A 22,417-nucleotide genomic window follows, 5' to 3' on the forward strand; every position below is an offset into this window, starting at 1 on the left:
CAATGGAATGCTCAGGTGGTGCTGATCAACTGGTTTACTAAGAAAGAAGGCAATAACTGCCGATAAAAGCCTGCTCTAAAAAAATATGAAGCTTGTGAATTACAAATGCTCAGCTAGCTAACATAATGTGCCGGTCAGCATTGCCTACTGCTAATAAGCTATTCACCAAAAATAATGATTATGCCACACCACAGCACCTGTCAACCGACATGGCTTAGCAAATACATTAAGTAAAACTCACAGTCCACAGTCAGTGGCGCAGCTTCCATTGGTGCAGCAGGAGTAGTGTCACCAGAGCCCAGAGACCTGAGGGACCCCGGAACCGTGATAACGTCTGCATTTTATAGTCCCAAGAGCAACCAGAGGACCTATTCTTCCTTGCACCTGTCTGTGGTAGTTTGTTTTAACTAGTCCTTCAGAAGAAGTTCGACAAATCACTACTCCTCTCTCCCAGCATGACCTAATTGAGTTAATGAATCGACCAGAAGGAACAAACACAGAGATATTTTTTTTACCCTAGTGAAGTGCCCATGCCTTCGCCTGGAAACACATAGCTTGGGTGGCACGAAATCACCCCTGATAATGCCCTCTAAAACGAACATTAATACTATAACAGAATTAAGATGTCTACAACAACTTTTTTAACATTCTTTGATAAGTAACCTGAAACAGCTCCAGCTCTACCTTAGAGGAAAAAAGGTCGTCTACAAAATGTGTAAGAGCACATTATATTTGGAAGGAAAGGAGAACAGAACGACGAAATTGTATAATTTACCTTCAAAACTACTATTTGTAGAGCGAGAGACATGAATAATATGTTTCACCCTACACAATTCAAAATTTACACATTCTTGTTTAACTAAACTAGACTTTACGTTTTCACGTGGTTTTATTATTTATTAATGCCCAAACATACATTGATGAACGTCATCATGATATGGAGTCATTTCATGTACAGAACCAACCAAATTTTAAAAGTTGAGCCCTTAGAGCTAAAGCCATGTCAACTGTTTAGGATATAGCCATGGGATACATTTACTTCTAATCCATTTGATGTGCTGTGATTATTTGGGTAGATTCTTAAGCTACTCTCAGGCCACCTCAAAGCACTGAGGGTGACAGGAGAGAAGGAAGCGAGAGACCAGGAGAAGGGAATGGAAGGGATGAATACAGAAAGAATTAAGACAAGCATTTGTAATGCAATGGGAACAATTGACATAAGCGGGCCGATTCAAAGCGCCACAGCCGCCATGAGCATGAGCCGGAAGGAGAGACACAAAAGGAAAAAGTTTGCTCGCAGTCAAACGTATCGGCAAACAAACAGTTATCCATGTAACAGAGTCAGTGTCCAAGGCGGTAACAAAACCGCCCCAAGGAGGGACAAACGTAAAGCATTTACCAATGCTAACAAAGGATTTTTGAAAGGCAAGCCCATGAACGAGTGACAGTGATGGGTGCGTGGTGTGCGTGATTAAAAGCCAACAGATAGATTATAACAGGCCAGAGCGCTTGAGCGCTCGACCTAATAAAGGGACACAGGTATGCATTCAGTGTAGCAGCAATTCCTACATTGTTCAGGAAACAACCGTTAATGTGAAGCTGTAAAAAAGTTGTCAGCCAATTTGAGACATTTTGGCCCTTTTCAATTGAAGGTACTGTCCATCTCTTGAGAATTACCAGTACTGTTCAATCCAGGGGATTGGCAAGTATTGCTTGGAGCGGAGATAATGTCCCATGCACAGTGGCCATACTTTAATGTTCCTGGACTATCCCTGTAAAACACCGGATCCCTGCTTAGAAGTGCTTGAAACAGCCCAATAAAGGGGTAGCTGCCCTAAAGAGAAGCGCTGATACTTCTCCCATTGAATGAATAACTACCCTGGCTGAGCGCCCATTCCCATACCCGCATGCCCGTTCAAGCTTGCCACATGCATTTTACATATGAAAGCAACAGCGAAACTGTTGTGGCAATGTGCACTTTATGTAATAGAAGTAAGCATGCTGATGTGTACTTACAGAGAGATGTGGAAACTAACATGACAACTCTGCTTATCATATTTGGCATTATGGAGACTTTCATACCACTGTGTGCTTTGGATACAGGACTGCATTGTGGAAACTTGTGGGAATGAGAGCTGTACATACCGGTGCAGTAGGTAACCATCAAAGAACTATGGGGGTTATTCCAACTTTGGAGGAAGTGGTAATCCGTCCCAAAAGTGACGGTAAAGTGACGGATATACCACCAGCCGTATTACGAGTCCATTATATCCTATGGAACTCGTAATACGGCTGGTGGTAAATCCGTCACATTTGGGACGGATTACCACCTCCTCCAAAGTTGGAATAACCCCCTATATGTTTTACATACAGTTCCAATTCTTAAATTCTCATGGGTGCTTTACATAACAGAGCAATGTCCGTGTAACATGGGGGAATGAATAACCAGAATCGTCCTAGCATCCTCTGAAACAGCCATCGCCTGATGCCCACTGAATATCCCCCTTTCTCCCTGTAGGAAGCACAAACTTTTAGCTTAAAATCAGCCCTCGCCTACAAGAATAGTAGTGTTGCCCTCAAAAAGATGGAGAAGAATGATACTCTTAGCATCACACTTGATCATTTTAGCTGAACTGAAGAATATAATTTTAGCACCCCTGATTAGTTAAGCAGCACCATAATATATTTTAGAGACCTCCATGCAGGATATAATGTCTGGCATATTGAATCTAGCTAACTTTGCACCCAAATTGACAAACAATGATAGGAATTTAAGCTTCGACATTTTCAGCTTCAAGACCTACATCACTTGTAGGATGGAAACTGCAAGACAACTAATGATGATACGAAATTAAAGTCGTTTTTTACAGAAGCAGACTTCAGAGCTGCTGTACAAGCTCTGGTCCTCTATAACCCTGATAGCAGCAATGCCTTGCTGGCATGATTGCTGGAATCCCACCTCTAACATCTGAAAAGCATTACCACGCAGTGGAAATCCGGATTGTAGGTCTCAAGCAGTTTATCGAGATAATTCCTGTTCTCAGAGAGCTCCACTGACTGTCACGTCAACCAGCATTACCCTAAAGATATGTTTTATAATTCGTAAAGCACCGACCACAAGGTCTCCAAGATCAGAGTATCTAGTGGAACTCACACAGCTACTGTAGAAGCAACGTTACAAGACTGGAAGCCAAGCCATAGAGGGAAGCCTTATCCTTCTAAACCTGAAGGATCTGGAACAAGATCCCAGTTCAGATCCACAAGCTCCCTACTCCTCGTCTACAATAAAATGAAGGCACAGGAAATCTCCTCCCATGCTAATGCCTCTCTACCTACCACCCTGCTTTCACAAAATCGTCTAGAACCCTCTTCTCCCACGTAATTTCTCTCTTGATACAACCCCATAAACCCTGCCTTTTGTATATACTCCAAACTGTGTAGCAAAGTTCATACTCTATCATTTCCATGCATAAAAGTGGGATGTCATTTCATTGGATCATGTATGGCATTCTGTCTATCATTGAAACGCGTTAATGAACCTGTCATTGGACTTGCAATGCTTTCTTTCAAGTGGAGTTAAACTGAACTCCAAAGGTAGCCTGGGTAGCAACTGCATACAAAAAAGGGGGTTCTTTTAGAAACGTATTTAGCAATAACAAGTTGCATACTTATCAGTCGGTGCATAAATATCTCAATAAATAGCAACTGATTTTTTTAAGACATGTAAAAGGATGGGAAGAAAGGAGAAAGAAAGAAAAGGCGATGTATGTAGAAAAAACCCCTAATTTATTCAAGATATAGTATGTTCATATTTTATATAAAAATACAAAGGAAGAATTACCTGAAAAACACTAACAAATCTAAAAAGCTGTGCGAATTACTGCACAGCGCATTGATACGCGAACTCAAAGAGTTGGAAGTTTGTTCAAGACATTCTTCGAGACAACGAACCACGAGAGCAGTGCTATAGTTCTGACCAAATAAATGATATCCAGTGCCTGGATCTTCAGCATCAGAAACTATTCTACTACTTGTTCTAAGGTGTAAGTATGTATGCTTCTAGCATGGGAGAGTGGACCTCCGTATATGCATAAATATATACTTGTCACACCTCCGCTTTAAATTCACCCTGCTTTCAAAACTCCTCGTGATTGTTCCTAAACATTTGAGCTGGTTTCAGTTCAATGCACTTCCATTGAATACTTAAGAAAGCCATGGTGACACTCAGCAGGCATCGCCGCTTTCTGAAACTGCTCTCCCTGTCGAAGAACTGGATGAATCCATATTCCATAAACTAATAAATATTCATTATTAAATTCAGCATTTAAACAGATGTGCCGGACAGGCAATTGGCTGTACATCTGCTTTAGGCAGGTCCTTTTTTAGGGTAAGAACTGAGGTGGCAAAATCATTTCAGTGGTTCTCCATTTAACTTCATGATAGCAGAAGTAGGCACAGAGTAGGTACAACCTGTGCTTCCTCAGACAATCACAGATAGGACGAGACACAACAATGCGCTTCCGGCTTTGGATTGAAGGCGGGGGCTACAGAACATGACAGCTATAGCACCAATCTCTGGCAACAGGGGGCAGACAATGACAGCTGCATTTCTACCCAGTCGACAATAGGGGGCAGACCATGACAAGCACGCTACTAAAGAAGACATCAGCACAGAACTTACAGCATTATCGTTGCTCTCCCCGGACCCCGGAGATGCAGGTGGTTCCAATACCTCTTTCTCGGTCATGCTGAAATGACGAAAGATTCAGGTCAACCGGTAGCCTGAGCAAACACTCAGTTTGAAAGCTTAAAGGGCAGGACATAATGCGCTGGCAGCTTCTTTGCCAAACAACTGGATGAACCTTGGTGGGCATATTGAGAACTTGCATAACTAAGTTACATGAGAGACTCAACATAGTTTTAGCCGCAGAAGGAAACGTGACAAGCCACAATAATTAACATAAACCCAATCTTTGCAGGCGCTAGTGCCTAAAACAACAACTTATATGGAGTTTGTGAAGAAAGGTAGTAGATCAGAAAATGGAGCCAAGAAATTTGAAAAATAAGTTAAATCAATGATTGCATTTGAAAAACTTGAAGAAAAAAAGTCCTGCTCTCAGCAGTAAACCTGCACTTAATGGTGATAGCTGCACAACAAATGTTTGACTAGGCACGACTACCGGCCCAGTATCTGAGGAGGACCCGATTCATGGCACAATACTTACGGAAATAGGAGATGTTTTCAAGCATAAGTGCTGCCAGATTGTGGTGGTATCATTGGCATAAAAACGGTTTCAAAGAGTTTGTTATTGGCATAATAAATGCATAGTAGGGCGATTACTGGTGTAGATAATTATCCAAAAATGAAAAAATTGTCTATGTTAAGCACAAAAAGCTGTCCCAATGAGATGAGGACATTTGGGGCCTGATTCTAACTTTGGAGGACGGTGTTAAACCGTCCCAAAAGTGGCGGATATACCACCTACCGTATTATGAGTTCCATAGGATATAATGGACTCGTAATACGGTAGGTGGTATATCCGCCACTTTTGGGACGGTTTAACACCGTCCTCCAAAGTTAGAATCAGGCCCTTGGTCAGCACGTGCTAACTTGCAGGGCAGGTCGCGGTATGCTTATATAGGAGCAATGCACAGCATGGTCAGGATCTCGGGACATGATTTTGAGGGAATTGAACACCCTAAAGCAGCAAAAGGTCTAGATGTATATGTTTAATGCACTCATATGCCTGTAACTGTACTTGTTAGGCAAACTTTATGGTTGTAGCAGTCCAGGAGAAGAGAGAATTGGGGACCAGGGAGAACAATTGAGGTAGGGATAGTTTGGTAACAAATTTAATCGAGAACATACTGGATTGCGAGCCTCCTCTTAACGAATAAAGGCAGTGAGCGGATTTGTGTGTTTTTTTACGGTTACAATGACAGGCTCCATTAATCAGTAGCTGTAACGGGTCCGAAAATAGCTTTGCATTTGCAGATTGTGAAACTTTTGAGGAGATAGAACCGTCAATCCCCGAAGAGACTAGGGCATCTTGTAATAGGCACATCTGGACGATGCAACAAGTGGCCTCCACTAAGAAGTCCTTTATATTTCAGCTCTCTCTTTCGTAGTCCCAAGGTTCGTCGTTTTGTGCCTATTGCATTTTTTCAAGCCCTTTTGAACAACGAAAGTACAATGCCACATGCATTGTAGGTATATTTTTTAGATTTTTTTTTAAATTAATTTAAATCTAAAGAAAACGCATCACTGTACTTTTGATTCTATGCGTAAGGTTCTTTCCTAATCGCAATTGCACAGAGGTTTCTAAGCATTTGCTTGAGGTTTGTCTTGGGTTAAAACAGAGAAAGATTAGAAGAAGCAGGCTGTGGAGTTACTTCTCACCATTATTACGGCTAAAAAAATATGGCGACTGTGTTTTAGCAACTGTCAGAAGTAGAGCAGTCTGAGAAGCGAGTGATCAGAACGGAGAAAAGTACGAAAACAGCAAAAGTCAGATTGATTTTTTTGCGCTACTGCCATATTATTTGCTTTCCTTTGTAGCTTTAAGGCGAAGTGCAATAAGGATGCATGTAACAAAGAAATACAAACAATAGTTACAACTCTGGTGAGTGCAAGCTTACTAACAACATACCCATGTGAAGGGCACTATCACTGGCACAAAAGCTGGCTGATGGGGACATGACCGTTGGCAAGATATGTGTCTGATGAGACACACGTGACAGAATAAGTATCACGTAAGCTGGTTATTTGGGTCAAGAGCAGTCTACGATTACTGACAAAATAACTTTCGGAAAGGGACATGATTACACGCTCAAATTTCCTTCACTTGTTACTTTACTCTTGCATTTTGCACCTTTTTATAATCTGATCGAGTTCTCTGGTTACTACGGAAAAATAATTAATTCGACACCGTGAATATCCAGCCTAGCTCGTGTCTTACACATCCATGCAAAACACTGGAACATGCACTCAAATCACACCTTTCCTCCATCATCACAATGTATTCTCTCTGGCTTACTCCCCAGCCATTCCACCCTGTTTGCGGTTTCTAAATTCCTCCTCTGAGAGAAGGATCATAGACACTATGATGTACCTCTTCCTGCTTCTCTTTCTTCGTGAATCGTTTCCTGCGTGGTATGAGAGGGGCTTCTTACTCATATCTTGGAGAGCACTTTCACAGTCTCTTGGAATACGTCTCATGATGCTGCCAACTTTTGTCACCATGGTGCACCACGGGGCTCTATTCTGGGCCCCAGGTTCATCCTTCTATAGTATTCCTTTGTAGCACCACTTTGTTTAGCTTTGACATCCATTCCCATGTTAGTGATTCACAAATCTGCTGTTTCTACCCATCTCTCCGTTTCTCTTAACAATGGTCTTTGCTACTAATTTTTAAAACCACAAAAAACGGAGATTGTGCATAAAAGTGCACTAGTAAATTCATTAAACTGAACATAGACAAAGACACAAATTATTGATGGGCAGTAAAGTTCAGCATCAATAGTGTACAGCTAAACTTCAAACTCACGAGAGCTGATAGTGCAGGTTGAGGAGAGCCTGATCAAACCGATACAAAATTAAAAAATACAGAATAGATTCTTATCTAAAGTGAAACAAATCTAAGACCTACAACTAGACAGGAAAAAAACACCACAAGACTGTGGCAGGACTACAATGCATCGGCTGTATTATGAGTCTCATTACTTCCAAAGAGGGTAGCTTTGGTAAGTACTTGAATTCTAAACTTTCTCTGGAATATCAAGTTTCAGAAACTACAAATTGGATCACCTGTTACATTCGACCCTTCTGGTGCTTTTTTCCCATATGCTTGAATAACACTAGTGCTGGGACTGGAGCCAGCGTGGTATCCCACTGTATTCCTATGCCTTAAGTGCCCAATTGCAAATAGCTCGTATCCTGGTTTTTGTTTTTGCCTCCAGCCTCATGCTATTATAGTGTGGGTGCGAAGTCCTGGGCCTGGCCTTGGACAAGTCCTGTGACCTGGAGGCAACTGAATTACAGTGGACTACTATCCCTGTCATGGGTTTAGCATGTAAAGTGATGGAGGTAGTGTCTCGTGTTTTATGAATCAGTAGCGGTGACAGTACCTTTTTATCTGAGACCTAATGTCCAGATTGTATAAAATTTCACTTCTACACCCTAACCCAGATCATAGCACTAACATTCCCAGTGTGTGTGCATGGCCTGTGTGGTCATGCATTTTGTGAAGGAGCAAACCAGAGTAATGGGGCCAGCGGGTTCAATTTTGGAAGCCCCTGGCTTGTTCTTGTGCACAAGATGGAGATGACTGTTTTCCCAGGCGGCTGAAGTGTATTGCTGATTTTCCTGAACCTAGAGAGAGGATACACCCACACTGAAGTTTGTAAAGAAGAGACTGGGCCTCTTCAGAAACTTTATTAGGTCATTTTGCTGAGAGGGGCGGCTAGTTAGTCTTTCTGAGCACTGCCATTAGGTAGATGGTGGGAGACGGTGGTACGCCAGTCATTGTTGTTAAGGGTGAGAGAGGTCTGTTAGGTGAAGCTAGCCTTTTGTCTTTTTCCCTAATCATGGCCAGTGTAGCTGTTGATAAGCAAGGTGCAGAATGTTCACGCTTCTTTATGCCTGAGCTGTAGGGATTTCAGACTAGAGACTACCTTGTTGTCAGGAGCATTACTCTACACAAAAGCTGTGCCTGAAGATCAGCCTCATAGGGCAGAAGACAGAACAAACACCCACACCATTTCTGAAAGTGCACAGAACAGACATCCCTTGTTTGTTTTGACTGTTTAAAAGTGGGAACCAATGACAACTGGTTGTTTCTTTTCAAAGTTTTCTTCAACCAAGGAAGGGAGTGTTTTTCAGTGTCCTCAACCACAACTGGTGTATGCCTGACAGGTAGCAGCTTAGGAGTGAGGAGACATCGCCTGGCATATGGACTTGTTGGAAGAAGCTGAACCTTCTGACCCGAGCACCCTGAAATAAACCTGTTTCTGAGAGAGCCTACCAACCCTGCAGAGATGTGACTGGTCTGAACCAACAGGGCAGCAGGACCCCCTCAGAAGAGAGCAGGTCCTCTGGCCGAAGGAAAACTGTGGATAGCAATCTGCATCCTGCTACACATGTGGGATGTAGACTTTCTCTGAGGACAAATCCTTGTGAATCATGGAAGCAGCCATCACACCACTGCCCCGAAGAAGACTGTGCCCAAGATGGATTGTGCTGCTGACCAGAATCTTGTGTTGAGGTAGAGTTCACCACCATGATGAAGTTATGTCGAGACAGAGTGCACCTACATCAAGATGTTATTGTGCCCACAGCGGAGTCTGCCACCATTTCTATAATTGGCCGAAGTGGACAATGCCACTACCTTTCAAACAACAAGGCCTAAGGTGCTGTACCACTGCACTTGTGACTCCTATGGCAGGGCTGTAATTCTGCTGTAACTTTTACCTTGGTGGTCCAATGACCACAGCTCACTGATGACCCTAAAGAGGGTCATTCGCTTGCTGGAACTGCCACCTGCCACTGAGGACATTGTAAACCGGCTCCCACTGGCAATCAGCTGTAGTCCTGTCTGGACTGTGGATTAACCCTCCAGCCAGCTAGCCTTGCCCAGAAGCAGGTGTTCAGAAGTACACAGGCTGCAGACCCTTGCTGCTGGCCCTGGAATCAAACTCTAAGGCCTGAACTAGGTGAGACTGTAAATTTGAGATTTACCAGGGGCATTGAACAGTGAGACTGAAAGTCAGGGCAATTTGCACCTAACCCTTGAGACTTGCCTGAGATATACATAACCCTTGGGTGGGAAGGCCTATTTAAACTCATCTAAAGGAAGGAACATCCATGAGAGAGGGGTGAGGTGGGCCAGGCACCAAGGTGCATTTGTCCAAGCACCCAGACAAAAATTGTGCATTTCTTTTGATTGCTGTCAAGCATCATGTTTTAAGTGTGTAGATTGAAGTACTTTCCCTTTATCAAAGTAAAGAACTTGGTTGAGTATTCAGTAATTAAGCTACGAGCTGACTGTTCACTTCTGAGCTTGGAGCACCGTAAAATACCTCCCTGAGGAGCGTGTGACTGCTTGCCCACACTACCACTGACAGTCAAGTGCTGAAGGAGTTGTACTTGGCTAGTTTGCAGAGCCATAGTAGAACAAGCTCTCGAACATGAGAGGCAAATGACCAAAGCCCCTCTAGCTGAGGACCAGTAGCCTTGCTTGCCCCATGCTCCTCCCACCCCAACCCCCAAGAGGGTCAGACAATTAGGCAATCAATGCCAGAACCATAATAGTGAGCCAGATTCCCAAAGCAATTTACATGTATAAAGGTTTGACCTATACGAGCAAATTACTCCGATTCCTACTTAAAGGAATTCACAAAAACTAACCTTATAATTTAAAACCTTTTTAATTATGTGATATTACTCCATGAGGTGTAATAATATGGGGAAGTAAATTCCTCGAAAGGCTTGGGGACTGGCTCACCCATGGCATGGTTTGCCTTCAGAAATTGTGAACTGTGCATAAGCAAAAACATGTACATTTAGTGCTTAGTTTTCTTTTAAAAAAAGAGTGCCGGACACATTTTTTAGGTGCCTGTCGCTAATGCTGCCAAATGCCAGTGTTTCTGAAAATCAAAGCAACCACGTTTTAATTATCATGCCTCTTTCTTTCACCAGCCTACACTGTGTGAACCTTTATTCCACACCTGCATGTTGTTTTTCAACCTTGCCCTCTCCATTTGTCAAAATTTTCTTATTTTTGTCCCCCTCCGCTCTCTTTTCTTCCTTGTTTTCTCGTACTATCGTTATTTAATGAAAAGCTGTGACTGCCACAGCTTTCCCGGAGAGACTAGCAAAAGTTTTGTTGAGTTCCAGAACGTTGCAAATGTGCATCCATGAAATATTCTAGACCACACGTAGCAAATGTGTGACTATCACTTGGGAATAGAGCCCTTTGCATGTTGACGTTTCAAAAGTTAGTAATCCGCCTACAGAATTACAGAGCACCAAAGCAAGGCTGGGGCGCACCAATGGGCACCCCACTGCGATTCGAAGATATCTCCACTACCTGTCAATCATAGCCAGAAATAAGCTTGTATTCCCAGTGCACAAGTGTCTGTGCCACAAATGTACTCTATAGATCCATGACAACTAGGTGTCTCCAATCAGCTGCCATGTTGTGTGTATCAAAAGTTAACTTAATATAATTTAGAAGGAAAACCTTTTGAAATCCACCACTGCTGCCAGAATTCCAGAGGCTCCCCCAACTCGAGGGAGCCTCCTGTATAGTGGCAAGCCAAGGCCAGCTCCAGGGATCGTGTCACCAAGCGCCACGGTCTTTGTGGCCGGTCGGGACGAAATGGCCGGTGGCGCACGACCTCTGTAAGCACTAAAGTTCTTCCGGGGTCACAACCAATGAGGAAGGTCGCCCCGTTAAAAGACAGCACCTGCAGCGAGCAGGCCTCTTTGGGTCCCACTCATCACCCGAGATGCCCACCACAAGTCCTCCTTGCTTCCCACCTCACGCATGGCCAAATTTGCCCAAGATTTGTTAGACATCCCTGCTTGCTACTCGGTCCAAGGAAGTGAGTGGCTTGTTATTTGTTGTTTGGCAGTGCCATGGGGCAGGGTACATTCAGACTTTGATTTAGCGCCGGCGATTAGTGATTTGGTGCCACTCTAACATCCATAGTCATGATGGCCAGGGGTGCGAAGAGGGACTCCAAGAGTACTCGCAATGGGGTAGATATGTAGGCATTGATGCGTAGGGTGGACGCCTAGGACGAGAGCTTGGCCTTGCTGTGGCCATAGGCCCCTCAGGAGGGGAAGCCTAGGGAGCCGCTGGTACCCACTGAGAGGCCAAGGAGACCAGGGGTAGCACCTCAGGTGGCATTTTCCACAGTGAAGAAGCATGCTCAGGGGCAGGGCCCCAGGAAGGAAGGGGGTCTAAGCTCAGTGGTTGCTTTAGAGGTCTCACCTGTGAGCAGTATAGGTGAAGGGGTGGTGCAGGGTAGCTTTTCTGCTGTGATGGTCCCAACGGCTAATAATAGCATTGTACAGAATGGCAACAATTTTATGGTGATTGGGGTCACACATGCAGGGGGCAGGGTCATGATGGGCAGCAAGAGTTATTCACAAATTTAGCCAGCGTTTTAACTTGTCTTTCCAAGGTAGTTGTCTGCACCTATAATGGGGGACACTTTAGCCTCGGATAGCCGGAGGCAACAATGTGGAAAGGGCCAGGAGACTGGTGGCCCACCTTGAAGGTGTAGAGGGGCAGGTTGGTCAAGCACAGTCTGCTGGTGCACCCGTGGGGCAGCCAGTGGGAGGATGGACAAGGGATGAAGGGGTCAACAGTGGGTAGTTCTCAGCATGCAGGCAGTGTTGAGCAAGCGATTCTGGTGCTGGTAAGGGCTACACCCTCTCCTCAGGAGACAGCGCCAGCAGGTACGGTGACATAATTGCCAAGCATCTTGTTGGGGGATGTGTGTTCCGAACATGATCAGTTGGGCAAGCACATGCTGATGGAGGTGAAAGGAAGTATATGGAAGAGTAGTTATATTGATATGTGCGAGCTGATTGCTGGCAGACATTAGCAGGAGGACAGCAAGCTGTATGAAGAATGCTCCTATTCTAGGGATTGTGGCCACTGGCCATACAAAAAGAGGGTGGAGCAGACATTGTTGAACTGGCTCAATGGCTTAATGACTTTCCAGGCAATCATGGCAAAGCATTTCCTGACAGCTGGCATGCTACCAGAATAGGATTGCATGTGCTCACGATGAGTTTGGAGCACAGCCTGAAGAGATTATGACAAAGAGTTTAGGAGGATAAGGCCAGTAGTCCCATGCTGGCATGGGACCAGATTGATTGTAACACCTGGCTGCGCTCAATGAAGCTGCAAGGGCTGGATGCTACTCATAGTCAGCCCATTTGGGTGGGGACAGGGGCAAGTAGTAGACAGGAGGGGGGGCAAAGAAGGGTTCCTGTGGGGATTCCAATAAAAGATCCTGTTCCAGAACTCTGGGAACATGTAAGTTCAAGCATTGTTGCTCCTTCTGCAGCCTCTCTTCCCATCCAGAGTCCAAGCATGTTAAAAAGTCAAGTGATATAGGCCCAAAAAACAGAAATGATCACCTACTCCTGTATGGGGTTTTAGAGATGGCTTCAGGATCCTGGCGACGGAATGTTTGGGGGCCCCATACTGCAAGAATCAACAAGCCCTTAAGGCTAACCATAGCTTTGCCAGGGCTAAGATACTCAAGGAGAAGAACCTGGGGAAGATAACAGGTCCTTTTGAGTCAGCCCGCTTGAAAATGTTGTTTGTTCCCCATTGGGGGTGGTCCTGAAAAAGGACCTAGATGAGTACCACTTGATCCACAACCTATCGGCACCTAGGGGTCAATCTGTGAACGAAGGTATTGATGGAGCTCTGTGCTCAGTCAACTATGCCTCGCTGGATCAGGCAATCATGATGCTGCAGGAATTTGGACAGGGGACATTGCTAGTGGAGGCGCACACAGAATCACTTTTGTTGCTATCTGTACACCCAGATGATTTGTATCTACTGGGTTTCCAATTTGAGGGATCATTATTCTTTGACAAGAGTATGCCCATGGGTTGTTTTGTCTCCTGTGTTTATTTTGAGAAGTTCATAACCTTCCTGGAGTGGGTATTCAGACAGAGATCGCGGCACCGGTGGGTGTTGCAGTATTTGGACAACTTCCTTTTTCTGGGAGCCCCCCGGTACGGCAGTGTGTGTTGGGGCCTTGTAGTCTTTCCAGGAATTTATGGGGATTTTTGGAGTACCCCTCATGAACAACAATACTTATGGCCAAGCTATGACTACTGAGTTCCTGGAGATTGAATTGGGCTCCCTGGAGGGCGTCTCTAACCTCCTTCAAGAGAAAGTCAAGGTTTTTTTGCAGGCACTGGAGACTGCCTGGCATCCAGGAAGAAGACTGCATCAGTTGCAGATGGAAGTAAGGCAGTTGAATTTTGCTCTCTGTATCATTCCCATGGGTCCCCCATTTTCCCGTTACAGTGCACAGACCATGACTGGACTGAAGCAGAGGCACCATCATACTAGGTTAGCGAGTGAGCTCTGCCAGGATATGAAAATCTGGGTGGTGTTTTTTGAGGGATTTGAATGGTCCAGTGGTCTGGCCAAGCCTGGCCAAGACTAAGGAGGAGATAGGCCTGTTAACAGACTCTGTGGGCAGTGTGGGTTTCAGAGCCATTCTGGGTACCTCCTGGTGTGCGCAACATTAGCTAGAGGAGTGGGTGGAGTCTGGGTTGGGGCAAACATCAGTTTCCTTGAACTCTTTCCCACTCTGGTGGCCCTCACAATTTGGCCTCGGTAGTTCCACAGTCAGTCTGTAATATTCTGGTTGGATAATATGGCTGTGGTGGAGTATATTAACCAACTAGCAGCTAAGTGCAAGATGATCCTGAGGCTACTAAAGGAGATTGTGCGTCTGTGTTTGAGACTGAATGTAATTTTAAAGCTAAGCTTGTGCTGGGTGTATTGAACAATGCAGTGGAAACTTTGTCTCATTTTAATTGCAGGCCTTCGGGTTCTACCATCCAGAAGCAATGGAGTTCCCAATGCTGTTCCCGGAGCATCTGTGGCGGGTTGGTGCCCCAGTTTATCATACCTCGTGGCAACCAGCTTAGCGCCCGGAGCAAGGAGTGCCAATTAGGGGGCGTATGGCATATATCACAAGTTTCATGGGTGCTCTGGGGTCAGGGGGTAGTTTTCACCCCAGTCGGTGATAGCATCTCGTGGTCCTTGAGAGAGGAAGGGTGAGTGATGCCCTACACCAAGTGCCATATTGCAACAGTATCCTTCTTTGCTGGGGTGCTGGATTAAAACTTTCCTGGTGCAGAGGGCGCTGAAGGGGCAGCAGCATTTGGAAGGGAGCAGGATTGACTCAAGGCGTACTCATAGATCTGGGAAAGTTGGCTAGCATCATGGCCAGCTTGGATGGCATTTGTTGGTCACAGGACAAGGTCCAACTTTCGGGGTAGCCTTTCCCTTGACATTTCAGGGTACATTTTGGGTGGTGGAGCTAGTGGCCAAGAACAAAATTGACAAGAGTGGGGGTCTCCAGTGAGCAGATATTCAGTGGCCGAATAGTCCTCTGGCAGTCAAAATGGGTTGTTCAAAGACTGACCAGAAGGGTAGGGGCGATAATATATTACTCCACAGGGTCCCAGGCAATATGTGTTTTCCCTCAATTAATTTGGAAGCTTCTCCAGCGTACTGGCTGCAAGGGACTACGGACCCTCTTTTGTTTCATGAGGACAGGGCACCACTCACAAGGTTTCATTTTTTTTCAAGAGCCCTTAGCAATGCACTGAGGGCTGCAGGTTTAGATCCCATGAAGCACAGCTCCCACTCTTTCCAGATAGGGGCAGCCACTCCTGCACCGGGTATGGACTAGCAGGGCCAAAGAATTGGCAGGTGGCAGTCTGACTGTCACAAGCACAACGTGAGATTGAACCTCATGTAGGTTATGTCCCTAATCTCTCTTTCCTTTTTCCATATTCTCCAGTTGACACAAGTGGAAGATGTGGCAAGTGTATGTGGCCGCTGGTTACGTCATCGCCTCCTGGCAACGGAGGAGCAGAGAGTGTTACAGAAGTGTTGGTGTTGGGCCACTCATATATGAGGTGTGCAAAGATTTTCCATTTCACAGGTGACTACACAGCCAGGGAAAGGAAGCAGGGTATTGGCTGACTTTCAGTGGTTAAGGAGAGTTGTGCTTGGCCAATTTGAGGACGGCATTGGTCAGACTCTTGCCCTGGGAGTTTACACTCTTAGGGGTCATAATTGTGCACCTTGGTAGCTGGCTGAACCTCAGAGGAGGGACTTGTTTGAGCTAATTATTTCAGAGATTTGTTGGCTTGCCAAAAAGTTTCCTGAGACCATGATTGCATGGTACAATTTGGTGCCCAGGTTGAACTGGAGGGGTGGTAAGTCTGTCAGAGTTCTCAATGACTCAGTTAAGTGGTTGAACCGGAAAGATTGATAAGTTGTTCACAACGGGTTAGTTGTCATCTATATGACATGGGTGCATCAAAGGAGAACAGTTTGCTTGCAGGATGGAGTCCACTTGACTAAGGAAGGTAATTCAATGTTTTTTGAGAATTTGTTGGTGTGGGTAGTACAGCATCCACGATATGGTAGGGGCCAGATAGTAGTTGAATTATGCTGGTCTGTAACGAGTGAGGTCATGGGGACATTTAGGGTCCATGGATGGCATATTTTTAGACCAAAGTTAACAGCAGCATTATAGGACCCTCCAATGGGTGCCAGCAGCAAGTCAAAAGAAGTTACAAGAGCGAGGGGGATGGAGGCGATCACTGACATGCGGACCTTACCTGGCAACCATCTATGCAGGTGCAGTTGGCACAAGCTGGCACAGGCCCATGGGGACAAGGAATGTGGGTATAGGGGGTGCCCGAGGTAGGTATCCTAAGGGCAGTCGGGCCCCCTGCTCAGGAATTCTCGGTATGGGAGGGCAGTGGTGGGGTCCTCCCGTAAGGAGGGATCCATCCATTGTTCTTGGATGGGGGTGTTCTAAGAATAAGGGTCCCTAAACTAGTCATGACCTCACTCTGAATGCTTATGTTTCTCTTGGTTGCACAGGAACAAACTTAGTTATGGTTGGGTAACTCCCATGTACTAGTGTCTCTGTTGAGGCTAGATCTCAACTCTGTGAAAAGAATCTAATGTGAGTTACTGTGAAATAATGTATAAAAGTGTGTTGTGTATATGTTTAATAAATATGGCCGGGGTTCTTACGACCACTATTCCAAAAGAGAACTGGACTGGGCTTTGTCATTCAAGTGGGTACATTGGGGCTTGGAGTGTCTGTGGTATTTTCAGGGGACATTGGTGATTACCTGTCATACAAGCTTTCATCTGAAATTAGGAACTGAAGAGGATTTCCTAATCTCCAGAAGGAGAAATAAGGCTTTGATATTCTAATTATCAAGAAGCGATACCAGTCACCCCTTATTTATACATATTATTGACATATACTACCTTAGGATATTGTACCATTTAGATTTTAAGCACAATACATAAAATAGGAAAAGACCTGGCAATTTATAGCTGATGCGAAAATGCCACTGGCATAGTAAACTATCTGATAAGGACAGGTTAGTGGCGCAAGAGTTAAGACAGAGGAATAATTACTCCAAAAAAAACTAATGGGATACAAGAGCCATCTGAAGTGGTCACAACTGTCGAGAAAATGATTATCTTGGTGGGGTGGGGTATAATTACCGGCACAATAGTTAACTAATAATCCAGATTAATAACACAATACAATTCTGAGTGGGTATTACTACTGGACTAATCTCTGTCTAATGAACACAACTGGACGTGACAGGTGTGTCTAGGCCAGATCTATTCGTCAACACGGCTTGTAATACTACATAACACCACAAATACACCGCAGAGCCTTTGCTCTCGCCATCCGTGACCCCGGCATCTTTTACAGACAAAAGTATGTATTCAAAATAAAACAATGATAATAATAAAAGAAATAGTGCACGATATAAACCCTAATGCCTTAATGTTTATTTCAGAAAATGGCAATCTGGAGCACATGATCATTTGCCACTGTACATTTGAAGGGGGGGGGGGGGGGCTGACGCACAGTGGCTTAAAGAAAGCTGAATCTGGAGGGCCTAAACCGTACTTCGAGCCCTATTTCCTGAATGCAGCACTTTACTGGTAAACGAATAAGTGCCAGGGCTCAAGGTTTTGCTCAGAACCCGCAGCCAGCACTACGAATATCGGGGTGACAAATACGAAGGCTGCGTATTCTTGATTTCACCTCATGCTTCTTTAATCCACCACCCGATACTCCCTGTCCCCTTACCTCACTCTTCGAATCTTTATCATGCCCACTTTCTTCCTTTTCCACCTCTTTGTGTCTCTCTGTCTCTCCTTCTTCCTCGTAGTGAGACTAGACGCATTAACAGCCCCCTTTAGAGATCCCTGCTTCGCCGTTCAGAAGAGGTGTCTAGCCCTTTAGCAGACACTAGGTTCTCGCATTGCGCCACTTCCGGATCAGTGACTTATCTAGCTGTTCTCCTTTGGACCAAGCATCCATTTACCAGACTCCCTGACCCCTGTACTATTCACAAGTTCTCGACCATCTGCAATGAAGTGCTCCACAAACTCCGCCATGCGATGCATTCCCAACAAATGGCCACACTCACCAGCACGCTCTAAAATGTTACCTCAAACCCAGAGCGCCTGCACCTCCATCACTTCCCTTTGAGAGGCCTCTCTTCCTACCTTCCTCCTCGTGTCACCACGTTTTACAGCAGCGAAGCCATGGCTAAAGTAAAGCGCAATCAGGCCAAGCCCCACCCAATGCAGAGCATCAGAAACCGATCGCAGCCTGTTCATTCGTCCAACACAGGCAAAATCTTAAAATATTCACTTCACCCCATTTAAGCAAAGCATATAATGCATATGTAAGGCCTTGAGCCATGAACAAACAGCGTTCGAGGACAATCCTATATATGTTGTACTCCACTGGGTGACTGGGGGGCATGTGTTGGACTCATGACTTGGGAATATACTGGAGACGACAGAAGAGAAGGGAGATGACAAAATATACCGGAATGAGATGGGACTAAATACCAGAATGATACAATGTAATCAAGAGCAGACGAAGCAGAACGAGACTGCAGGAGATAACAGAATGAGACTGCAGGAGATAACAGAATTATCACACACGATGCAGTAAGACCGTACATGAGATACCAGACTGAGATGGCACGATATAGCGCCCTAGGATTGCTAAAGATACCATGAAGAGGTGACAAGATAGACCAGAATGGGGTGTCAGGTGATACCAGAATGAGTGTGCAGTAGCAGCATGACATGGCAGGAGATAACATAATGAGATGGCAGGAGATACCTGAAAGAGACAGGAGGAGATACTGGGAACAGAAGGAGAGACCAGAACTGTACAATACAAAGCAAGAAAAAATGGAAATGGGCTCTGGAGTAGCGTGCTATTTGCCTAAAAGTGCTTCAACGCCTGGTCAGGGGCTGTAAGCGCTATATAAAAATAATTCAAAAAGACACCAGAACTAAATGGCAGGAGCTACTATCATGAGGTGGTAGAAGATAACAGAATGATATGGAAGAAAATATCAGAACGAAAAGTTAGGATCTGTCAGAATAGGAGGGCAGCAGATTCCAGAAGGGAATGGCAGGAGATACCAGAATTAGGGTGCCATGTAAACCCAGAATGAGATCACAATAGCAGAAAGCAGTGGCATGAGATACCAGGATGAGGAAATGGGAGATACTAGAATAAGAAGGCAGGAGAACCCAGAACGAGAAGTCAGGAGATCCCAGAACAAGAAGGCAGGAGATATCAGAATGAGAAGGCAGGAGATACCAGAACGAGAAGGCAGGAGATACCAGAACGTGAAGGCAGGAGATACCAGAACGTGAAGGCAGGAGATACCAGGGCGAGAAGGCAGGAGATACCAGAACGAGAAGGCAGGAGATATCAGGACGAGAAGGCAGGCGATCCCAGAACGAGAAGGCAGAGGATGCCAGAACGAGAAGGCATAGGATCCCGGAACGAGAAGGCAGGGTATCCCAGAACGAGAAGGCAGGGTATCCCAGAACAAGAAGGCAGGGGATCCCAGAACAAGAAGTCAGGGGATCCCAGAGGATCCCAGAATGAGAAGGCAGGGCATCCCAGAACGAGAAGGCAGGGGATCCCAGAACGAGAAGGCAGATGCATGAATGAGAAGGCAGGAGATCCCCGAACGAGATCCCAGAAAGAGAAAGCAGGAGATCCCAGAACGAGAAGACAGGAAATACCAGAATAAGAAGGCAGGAGATACCAGAATTTGAATACAGGAGATACTAGAATGAGAAGGCAGGACATTTCAGAAAGAGAAGGAGGGACATATCAGAAAGAGAAGGTAGGATATAATACAATTAGATCTCTGGAGAGTCTGGTGGAAGCATATTATGAGTGACAATAGCAAGTACCAAGTTGGAATAGTGAGGTACGCTTGAATGTGGTTAGAATTATATTACTGTACTACTAAAAAGCTCAAGACAGAAATTGGAGGGGCAATTATATTGGGGTAAGAGGGGGGCCATAACAAAAATAAAGGCGAATCATTGTTTGAATAAGATCCAAGTCGACAAAAATGACAAAAGCAAGGCCACCTAAACCACAGGACATCATTATTAAAATACATGAGACACTTTCACTGGAGAAATAGGGGCCAGGTTAGTTGAGCAACAGGGGTGCTGTTATCCAAACAACAGAGGTAATAATATCAAAATACGAAGATTGTCAATACTCAAATAAAGAAAGCCAAAATTCCTGCAATAACAGATGGCTAAACGATAGGATGGTGCTCGAGCTTGAATAGCATGGGCACATTCCCAAAATAATGGTAACATTATTACTGGAATAACAAGACACAAGTACCAAAATAAAAGAACTAATGAAATGGAATAAACCCAATACATAAGTAGCAGTATGAAATAACTAAAAAACCTGTGTCGAAATAAAAGGCAGTTTTGCACCAGCATAACATGGGAACCAATACCATGAGATCCACCCATACTCCAAAAGGAGGTATCCTTACTACATCATTACTAGAACGAAAAAGATGGAGAAAATCAGGATACACCAATACAGTGAGGACTCTTGACCTCGGTCTTGACAACATAGGATCTATTTCTACCCTTGCAGTCTCAGTGGTTGATTCTATGTGTACAGACCACATCCAAGGCATGGCGATTGACTTTTCATAGCATGCGCTACTGCTCTCCCTGATGATCAACAGACGACAACACCATGAATTTGAGATGGGCCTGGGGGTACCAGTTTCAGAACTCTCGGCCCCACCTCTGAGGCACACTAACATAGAGCATGGTCTTCATCTTGTGTAGAAGGTCCATGCCACTCAAGCAACATTTATGATTGAATCACATAGCTTAAAACAGGTGAGTAATGAAAGGTGTAGGAACCCCAAGACCAAAGTTGTCTAATGTCTCTGGAACTTGCTACGAGACACCAGTTCAGGCACGTCACGGGAGAGCTCTTTTACACCACCGAGCGAAGGAACGGAGGCTTTAGGCCTCCAGCAGAAGCCGTCAGTCCATGGCCCAAACTGGAGCTATTAATAGGGCAGCTTTTACACTAAAGAGCATTCAAGTGCTGGGGTTCAATAGAAGGACCTCCCACTTTTCAACTGCTTGGGGGCTCCCCGAGCGCGCTGCTATTCTAGTTCACAGTGAAACACCAACACTCACCGACCGCTCCCTTCCCCGCGAGCTCGAAAATCAGTTACGAAGAAGCAGCGACTGCGCGGGTTTTAAGACATTCGAGGGTCGGAGAGGAGCAATTCAAAGATCGATAGAAAGTGCTCATACTACGAATTATTCCCTATGTCACAAAAACGCATTTTTCCAAAGAAAATAAACTCTGAAAATAAAAAAAATCTGTTGGAATGAAACGAAATAACGCAGTATGAACTGCAAAATGCACACCTTTGAGGAGACAAAATGTTAAGTAATAAAATGGAAAGGACGATATCTTACCCTGTGTTTGGTGTTTTGAGGTGGCTCTTCCACGAAGGTGGTCTGCAGGGGGTATATGACTGAATGACCCCAGCCAACTCACCTGGGCGTCCACCCGCCAGGAAACAAAAATTAAATAGAAGACAAAGTGTTTCTTTCGCAAAGTTTAATTGCGTCTTATTCCTGGTTGCCCTCGCGACGACGACTGACGGTCCAACTTGCCTTGTTCGGTTCAGAGCTGAAGTGACAGGGACTGGAGGAGAAGCGACAGCTGAGCGAGTGCGGCTGACGGAGGGAAATCGGACACTGTAGAGGAACAGCCACGTGTCCTGCCCGTAAGACAATAAAAAATAACTGACACGCAGTCACAACCACAGGCCCACACGCCAAAACACATACGTGACTAACACCTGGGTAAAAGTCGCTGCCACCTGTCTATGAAGAAAGGCTGTCTCAGCACTCTAGTGCATTTAAAACCGTACCAGGGTTGTCAGGGAGCACCCCAGGTCTCACCTTCCAATTGTCAGTCGAAGACTCCAATACAATGTGAGAAGAGTATAGATACCCACTTTAGTCACTGGTACTCAAAGTCCTTCAACCCATCGGACCCTTTTATCAGATATCTTAAGGCTTTGCAACCACTGCACAGAACAGATAGCCGTCCGAAACTAAAGAGTACTGCGCAATATATGCCATTGAATACGGTCTCTGGTATACAGTATTCAATTTACCGGATACCTGTAACATGTAACCTTGAAAGGAGCAATCAACCACACCTAAAAATACTGGCTGTCGCATTTTCT

The 22,417-nt window shown here is 45.0% G+C and overlaps 1 protein-coding gene across 2 annotated transcripts in view; it reads right to left on the reverse strand.

Annotated features, from left to right (window-relative positions):
• STAC3 (SH3 and cysteine rich domain 3) overlaps nucleotides 1–21,846 on the reverse strand; it is a 163,056-nt gene extending 141,210 nt beyond the window's left edge. For both annotated transcript variants that reach the window (XM_069230787.1, XM_069230786.1), the window contains exon 1: nucleotides 21,636–21,846. The gene's annotated coding sequence lies outside the window, so the exon portion shown is untranslated. The remainder of the gene's footprint in view (nucleotides 1–21,635) is intronic.
• Between the last annotated feature and the right edge of the window lie 571 nt (nucleotides 21,847–22,417).

The sequence above is a fragment of the Pleurodeles waltl genome, chromosome 4_2 (genome assembly GCF_031143425.1).
Source record: "Pleurodeles waltl isolate 20211129_DDA chromosome 4_2, aPleWal1.hap1.20221129, whole genome shotgun sequence".
Classification (NCBI taxonomy): Eukaryota; Metazoa; Chordata; class Amphibia; order Caudata; family Salamandridae; genus Pleurodeles; species Pleurodeles waltl.